The sequence below is a fragment of the Cyrtonyx montezumae genome, unplaced genomic scaffold, assembly GCF_038088225.1.
Source record: "Cyrtonyx montezumae isolate F1298 unplaced genomic scaffold, pur_monq_1.0 scaffold_2, whole genome shotgun sequence".
Classification (NCBI taxonomy): Eukaryota; Metazoa; Chordata; class Aves; order Galliformes; family Odontophoridae; genus Cyrtonyx; species Cyrtonyx montezumae.
Genome location: NW_027071936.1, coordinates 24,239,122 through 24,248,298, shown reverse-complemented (window position 1 = coordinate 24,248,298; position 9,177 = coordinate 24,239,122).

Sequence of the window (9,177 nt, the reverse complement as noted above, 5' to 3'; positions counted from 1 at the left end):
TATATCTTTCCAACAGCAGTGCTCTGAGCAGATGAATAGAAGAAAATTCCAGAGCACTGATCCTATACACAAGTCACATGCTAGGAAGTACCACCTCCCTCAGTGCACTGCCTGAAGGGATCAAACCAGGCAGAGCTCAGGGACACACACAGTACTGATATGTGAGTACACAGCCCTTGCAGGTCTGCTGCAGCAGAATGCAATCATTCTGTATATGGAGCTGTGTCACTTCTAAGCAGTGTGTGCTTGAAGGTGGACCCTCTCTACAGGGCCCCACAGGAATAGAAAATGGGAACCAGCAAAAACCTGCAACAGCTGTAGCAGAGGGAAACCAAAACCATTTATCTCTCAGAACTGTTCTGCAGCCAATACAAAAAGACAGCAATGACAGTGGTATCTGAAAAATAGCACGTCAGACCTTCAGTGTTCATGGCAATGGAAATTTACAGCAAATCACCAACAGAGAGCAAAGATCATCCCTCACTACCCCACGTCCTCTGCACTGCCCCACAGCAACACCAGTTATTTTAGTGCAAAGCATTTGCTGTGTTTGTAACAGACACACTGATATTTTCCCATTGGAAAAATGTAAGTTTCCTTCCATGAAGTTGACATAAGACGTGAGGTACATCCTCAGACAGATTGTAATGCTATGTATAAATGGAGGAAAGAATCTCTGCACTTAGTGAAAAGAAGGAGAATCCATGTTCCCGGGCTTAATGAAAGCATCACTCAGAATAATAATCACTAAATCTAATAATCAAAACAACAAGTTTACAGACAGGAGATGCACAAGATAATAAGACATTTCAGCATTAAAAAAGATTTTGTGTTGTTGGTAATTCTGGTGCAATGTTTCAGGCAAAAAGGAAAAGCCGTCTCAATGTGTTCAATCTGACTTTTTCTAAGCAGAAAGAGTGGCAAAATGCCCATTCCTCCTTCCTAATTTCTTCTCTTTTTACTTAATTATTTCCTCCTAGTAAAAGACTGGGAGGAAGTTAAAAAGGAAAAGTGTCATTTTATGGGGTGTTATTTTTCACTTTTTTAAAGTCCCTTTTCACCTTTAAGTGTTAACTGAGCACTTGGAAGCTAAATGAATAAAATGTTAGAGTGGGAATAAGAATTTAATATTTTTACATTGCCTTTAAGTTTTCATGAAGGACAGAGAGCGATCTCCAATGAAGTGAGGCCATTAAGGGATCACACCACCGTGTCAACAGCTAGAGTTACACACAGAATATCTATGGGATCTGCCCAGCTCTGAAGACTGGCCACCAGCAGAAATCAAACCCAAACCATCTGGCCATAAAACACGAGTGCAACCCTCTTGAAATCCAAATATTTCATCTTTGTCTCCAAATAAATACAACTGAAAAAGCTTAAAGAATGTACAGCTGTCTTTTAGTCTCCAGAGATGAGTACTGTGAAATTTCTGGAGGAAAAGCTTTGTTTTCTGAAGCAGAGAGGCTGTGTGGCCACAGTGTGTCACATTGCATTACCAGGTAGTTATGTACACAGTGTGAAGTAACAGGAACCGCGAAAGGTACATCCTTGGGGATAAGCTAGAAGGAGTTCCTGAACAGCTCTCTAGAGCTGAGAAGCAAAATAGAAGAGCTGGACATGGCCTGACAAAGACAGTAATGCATTTGACATAAGTAGGCATTATTACCCAAAAACTTCAGGTGACAACCAGCATCTAAAGTATCCTCTGTATCACTTTCTTTCAAAAACATTAGAAAATGAGTGCTGCACACCAACTGAGAATTGTTTAGGTTCAAAAAGATCATCTAGTGTCCTCACAGCTGTGCTGCATGCTATAACCAATCTTCTAAAACTCTGCCAAAGCTCCGGGATAACCCACTGACAGTACCTTAGACCCATTGATGCCTACATTCATCCTTTCTTTCTCTTGTCTGCCTTCCATTCTCACTACATCACTCAACCATTCTTGGTACTCACTTTAGCAGGACCACTTCACCATTTTGTGAGGTTTTGATGCATATTTTCATTAACCTTACACACTGTCAACATTATCCTGTGCCAGTAAAACCCTTCTGGACTAGATCTAGCCGAAAGGAATCCGATGTACGTGTGCTTCATACATAAGCCAGGAAAAATAACTCCTAGCAGAGGAGTTGGGTGAGAACAAGGTGCAGAGGAAAGATTAAGGTGGCAAACATGACGGTTGAATAAACAGAAGCTGCTTGGTGTTCCTCTGTTGTTCAGCTTATGGTATCAGTTACCAGAGTTTCAAACAAAACAATTAAAACCCATCTGAGAAGCATTACAGAATGCTGCTGCCCCACACAAGTACATCCGCAGCAAAACTTGGGGATGATTACTCAGACCAAACACTTCCTTTCCTGCGATAGAAGATAATCCAGGAATGTAATTTGCAAGCTCCCAAGTGGCTGCCTTCCACACTGTGCATGCCTGAGGACAAAAGAATCCTTTCATTCTTTTTGCACCCTTGGGTGAATGTTCCAGACGTGTTCCATGAGGAGTTCCCCTTCATGTAACCACATCACACGAGCAAGAATTTTTCTCTGAAGCAAAATTAGGGCTTTTTATTAAAAGTTACCTAAAAGCATCATTCTATCAATATTCCACATGCATTTTGTACTCTTTCAGTTTCTTCTGACTATATCTGAAAAAGCAAGATGAGTAAATTTTGCTATCCATGGGTACAAAATTGGCAATCCTCCAGCTGGTGGTTAGGGGTGGGGATGTTTGTTGGTTTGGGGTTCTGTTTGTTTCCCCTCCCAGCATTCTGAGTGTATGCCCTTTCATTTTTTCCTCCAGTAACACCTATGTGCCTAAACTTCTGGTTTTCAAACACCCACACACTCATCCTTTCAAATAATATACGAAACAGGAAAGCCGTTCTGCTGTTCATATCAGAGATTCCTCCCCAGATGGTTTTTAATACTCTATCTTTGACATTCTTACAGCCCCAGAAAAAGGAATTTGTCTAACATTTTCTGTCTGGATAATGTACATGCTTTAGAATGTCAATGGATTCCACAGGAATGGAAAAACAGCCCAGAAGAAGTACTCTGTTTCAAATGCCACAAAATGAACCTTTGACTCTGCACTAGAAGAAGATGAACTTTACTGAATCTATCATGTTTGCAGCTCTCCAAATGCAAAATGTCAGCTGACACAAGAACACCTTTGGACTGTGATAACACTGTGCGCACTTGTTTCTCTCAAGGGACAACTCCTCCCCATAGGAGGATCCAAAAGATGTCTACTCAACAGGAGATGCAACAGTCGTTCTGAATTTTTTTTTTTATCTTGTCAAAATGTCACTGAAATAGCAATAAACGAAGTACATTTTTTTCCACAAAATTGCAGTTTCATGAAAAAAAACCACTAAAAATCTACAGCGATCTTCAATTTTACTGGAATAAGACCATCAAAACAAGGGAAAAAGTAATGTTTCTTATTACACAAACTGAGATGCTAGCTTGAAAACTTGTCTCCTCTCTGCAAGAGCTTTGGCTGATAGAATAAATAATAGTTTCCCTCTTTGAGCCATATACTGTGAGATCTTTACAGGCATTGGGCACAAGGAATACAAACTCTTATTCACAATACAAGGCTTCAGAACAGTGATTCAAACCTCGGTAAATGAGAGCAGTTTCTCATCAAACCTTCCACGTGGGGCTAAGATTTGAGTGTGGTCAGAATTCGAAGCTGGAAGAGGTGGATAAACCACATGCATTAATAAGAGTGTAAAGTGCCCAGTTCCAACTTGGAAACCATTAAATATTTAGCTCACTGAAGCCCTTGCTTGTAAAACCTCCAGCTTCCTATTGTTCAAGGGTTGATTCAGAGAGGCTGGGCAAGGCCAGAATTCAGTTTATATCATGATTCTGAAAACATGAAAAGCCAAAATCCATCTTGCATGAGTACAGCTTTAGGAAGGCAGATGGAAGAAACCATGCAGAACCTCCTATTCATTCCATGAACACAGTTTGTCAAGCAGTATTGCTCTATTTCTTTGAAATCACCAAGCATCCTTTTACTCCACATATTTATTACCCTGAGTAAGTTCAAGTCCATTTTGCAGGGCTTTCACCTGATAGAAGACAAATTACAAAGCTCTTGACATCACATAATAATTATTTCAACAAACCTTTGTCTTTACCACTACTACCTTCTTAATTCTGGCAGTACATTTTTATATCTCATTATTATATCTCATTATTATCTTTCATAGCCTCAGTGCAGAGATATGGAAACCACTCTTGATAGCAGATAAGAAAGAGCTAGACACCATCTTAAATGTTGCAAACTCTGGCAGGGTAGATCTCCATTGGTTTTTTTGGGGTTGAGCAAACAATAATTGAGTCTACTGACATAAGAACAAGTTAGATATTAAGAAATAAGCGAAGCCTTTTTCCACTTCAAGTTGCAAATATAATGTATTCAGAAAATAAAATGACAGCCCTCTAGTCTGGTGGGGTATCATATTTGAAGCCACTCTTTCATTCCAAGTCTGAATACAAAGTTCTCCTGGTAGAGGAACTGACTTATTAAAACGTAGGGCAGTACTCTTTTTAACTACATGGAAATAATGAAGAATTCAAGTGAGATATCTCAGTGAGATGATGCTCTTCCTGCACTTCAGTGTACAAGTGTCCTCTGTGGACCAAAGGTTTTGCTCCAGTTCAGAGGTAATATTTTATTTCATTTAGAAGGAAAAAAAACATGTTTATTTTCCTATCTTCCCAGTTAGGTGAGAGAATGGGAGAGTTTGACATAGCTGTTCCTGTTCAACCTTCAACCAAATTCCAAGCACCAAGCAAGTACCTAAGTGGTGTCTTCAGTGTTCAAATTCAAAGGAATTTATTTCACGATAATACCTGCTAGCTCTTTTCAGTCCTGCTTATAACATTAAACTCTCCTTTTGTGCTTACTTATATTAGAATCTTAAAACTAGGAAAGGCACATTTTCTTACTATTAAATAGAAGGAGCTAGTATCCTCAAAGGAAGAAAACAATGGAAAACACTAAGAAGACATACCCACAAAATTAATTCAAACCAAATCCTTTAATAGTTTTTTGGGAAATTAAGTTTAAAATCTGTGATTTAGGAAAGTGTGGGAAGAGATGACAAAACTAGTCATCATGTTCTTAGAAATACATGCAGAGTTCTTTTTGTACCAAAAAGGGTTTAGGAAGGATTATGTTTCTCAGTATCCCCCCTAGGCTCTCCTAGTCACCTCTACAGGTTCACTTGAGAACAAGTTATCTACAGCACAAAGACACAGCCATCTCTACAAACTTTATCTGAAGCCAAGAAAAATTAAAAAACACAGAAAAATTAAAAAACACAGAAAAATTAAAAAACACAGAAAAATTAAAAAACACAGAAAAATTAAAAAACACAGAAAAATTAAAAAACACAGAAAAATTAAAAAACACAGAAAAATTAAAAAACACAGAAAAATTAAAAAACACAGAAAAATTAAAAAACACAGAAAAATTAAAAAACACAGAAAAAAACAAAAAATGCAAAATAAAAAATAAACATCATAGTGGATGAATAGGACAAACAAATACATGAGTGTTTCAAAATCCACCCCACTACCAACTGGGAGAGATCATCACTTACTGCTTTATCTTAAAATATTTATATTATCATAGTAAAACAAAGGCCAACAAAAGGGAATCCAGTGAAGGCAGAGCTAAGACTTAAAAATATTAGATTTGGAAGTTTCAGTAAAAAATATTTCTTCCCCCACTGATGCCCATCACAACTCACATTGGTAATTATCCCTATTCATCTCTTACATTCCACTTTCCACAACTCTTTCCAGGACTTTGCACCCAGTTCTATTTCACTATCACAGTGCTATCAAATCACAGCACATCAAGATTTTGGCTCCAACTCAGAGACTCACTCGCTATATCTATAAAATAAAGTGCAGCTCCAAAGCATCCTCTTGGCTTCAGGTGCAAAGTCTGTCTCTGCAGAGTATAGTTATGCCCAGGAATAAAATAGAGGTGCACAGACAGTTGTCAGCTTGTACTTGCAATTAACTCCATCTGTAGCACAATGTCAGTGCAGCAATAAAAATCTGGACCTGAAGATCTCAGTAAGAGAGAATACAATCTATTTAACTCTATTTCATAGAGGACTTATGTCATTATTTAAAGACGTGGCTCAAATAAAAAGCAAAAATGATAAAGCCCATAGATAAAAAGTTTGTGGTTATTTATTTCTTGTGAGATTTGTTGTTGTTTAAGCAAACAAACACACAAACCAAACAAGGATCAACTCTCTGAAATGTTTCATGAATTGACATGATTTGGACATGCCAGTTTCTTCTGAAAATGAAAGAAGCAAATCTATATTCCATGATGTAACAAGGAGGACATTAAAGAGGCGAGACTGACTTCCAGGAGAGGTTTCAGAGAGAAAAAAAAAAAAAATCTTATAAGAGCTGTTATTTATTCAGAAGCATTTTAATTGATTTTAACAATGATAAAGGAACCAGTCAAAACCAAATCCCCTTTAATCTATTTGCAAATAATAACCCCACAACTTGCCCTCACACTTTTACACTGACAACATACGGGTATGATGCCCCAGTTACAACATTAGACAACTCTCCAATTTTCATTAAAATCACTCCAACTTTTAATGTGGTATACCCACTGTGATTTCCTTCTAAGTAGAAAAACCACACAGGTAAAATGTTACAAAAGGTACACAAAATCAGGTAAGAAAACACACTGAATGTCTGAATCTCTAAACAAAGGGCAAAGATCCACAAGACCACTCACAAGGCTTTCATCCTTCACATGTAATGTCTCACACTGATTCCTGCAGGCAGGCTCTTCCAACAAGTTGTTCACATCCCCTCATCCCCTTCCCAAATCTGCCATGCTTTTCCCCAGTTGTGGGTGCACCACATCAGCACATTTAAGCCACAAAGATGAACAAGCTCTTCCAAGAACTGCAGATAATAGAATCACAGAATCATGTCCAACCCAAAATCATCCCCCCATGCCCACTAACCATGTCATTCAGTACCACATTTCCACAGTTCCTGAACACCTCCAGGGACAGTGTCTCCACCACCTCCCTGGCAGCCTGTGCCAGTGCCTCACCACTCCTTCTAAGAAGAAATTTCATCTAACACTTGTAAGCTATATGCAGAACAGATGACTGCTTAGCTTCTGTGTCTCATCCCATCAACATCAGACCCTCTCATCTTCAGAACTTTTAACTCGGTATCCAGTACTGGTAGTTACCACGCACAAAGCTTAGTTTAAGCATTTAATTAGCTCTGAAACACCTAATTAACTCTGTAGGAGTACTCCCAGAGCCTGAAGTCAATTACTAAAATGTGACACATGTAGACCGAGTATTTCACCTTGAGTCTACAGAAATCATGATGCTCCTATGAAATGTTTAAAAAAAATCCCACCCATGAGAGAGTTATACATCCAACCAAAATGCAGCAAGTTACCTCAGCATTAATTATCCACTTTCTCTCACCACACGCCTCACCTTCCTTAATACATGTATATATATATATATGGAGCCATTCTTGAAAATGCAAAAGAGCACCTTTTCCTCAGAACACTCACAGGTCAGTGCTGAGGGCAGAATCCGCTAAACTCATTCACTGAGGTCACTAAAATGAGTTCAGGGGGAGCTGATTCACTCTCTGATGCTGAGATCTGTAACCATGCTTCAGGCATCTCTAATAGCCACAGATCTGGGATGACAGTCAGGTTGGTTTAAGAAGCATTTGTACCCTTCTGTGGTATTTCCCCTAAGAAAGCAATTTATTTGCAGCTACATCAGCACTGAGTCAGTTCCTTCATTCTTTTCCCTGGCACCCTTTATTTATGCTCAGAATCTTTTGTGAGCAGAGGTGTATGAATGAGTAGCGTAGCTCCAATTAATTGCAGTGTAGTCCACAGTCCTGCTCTGATCAGTGACTGCTGTGCACCTGCAGTAATAAAATATGAAGAGAGATAATGCACTGGATTTTAATCACATGTAGCCATGTTACACATCAGACTGATTAAAAATGCTTCCTTTATTCCTGGGCTGTTTGTAACAGGGTGTTACCAATTAGCACCAGCAGCCTGGGGGGTGATGTTATAGCTTAGGCAGTTTGGTTACAGTGACTAAAATGAAGAAAAGCAGCTGGATAGTAGCTAGTACTTTTCTTAAATGGATCGCATAATTATAAGATGTTTTTTTCCACCACTCTTCATGAAGGAAGGGAAGGGAGCTCAAAGAAGGGAGTTTACAAACTCTTCCCACACTGTAAGGTGATGTTTGCAAGGCTATAGTTCAACACAGAGCAAACAAATTCTACAAGAAGCAGTACACTCTTCAACTGCAAAGGCCTAGAAGTCGTTGTGTCTCACATCTTCCTTCATACGTTAAAATGTAACTGGTAAGTGTAATCTTGCTCCTAAACCTGCAACAAGTGGATAACCCTGAAAGGGCTTTCCCTTCAATAACTGCAGTGATAAAGGCAAAAGTAAAACAGTTGTTAAATCAGAACAATCTACCTGGACAACAGTTCCTGAGACAAGGAAGGGTCCCTGCAAACTGTATGAACAAGGAGGCACAGTCACAGCCACATGCTTCTACATGGATGAGAGGACAGAGAACTAAGCCACCATGCTGTTTCTCTTTTGTCAAGGTGAAAGACCCTCTTACACCTCTAGTTTTATAAGCTATTTTGATGCACACCAAGATAGTTACTTACTTAACTGTCACAGAGGACAATTACTGCCAAAGACATTTGGAAAGCTTAAATACATTTTGTCAGACCAGTTCTTACCTTTCTCTCTTAGCAAGGCATTAAAAGAGCAGCAAGAGATTATTCAAATCCACCTTTTCCATTGCCAAAACCATCTCATCATGATTTTCCAGGTGTTTGGTTTTTATTCTGTGATCAATTATCTGCATTCCAATGCAAACACTCACTAATCAGCAATTCTCCAAGCCTCTCTTAAAGCATTTCTACAAAAATGCAGTCTTTGCTATTCTCCATGGAGGCAGGATAGAAGCAGATGTTAATGATGGATGCTTTAAGCTCGTTACTGACTGGTCTTCAACCCTGGAGGAGCATAAGGATTGGGCTTGATGCTGTTTGTTGGGTAACTTTTGTCACCTGTTTCCAGCATATTTTT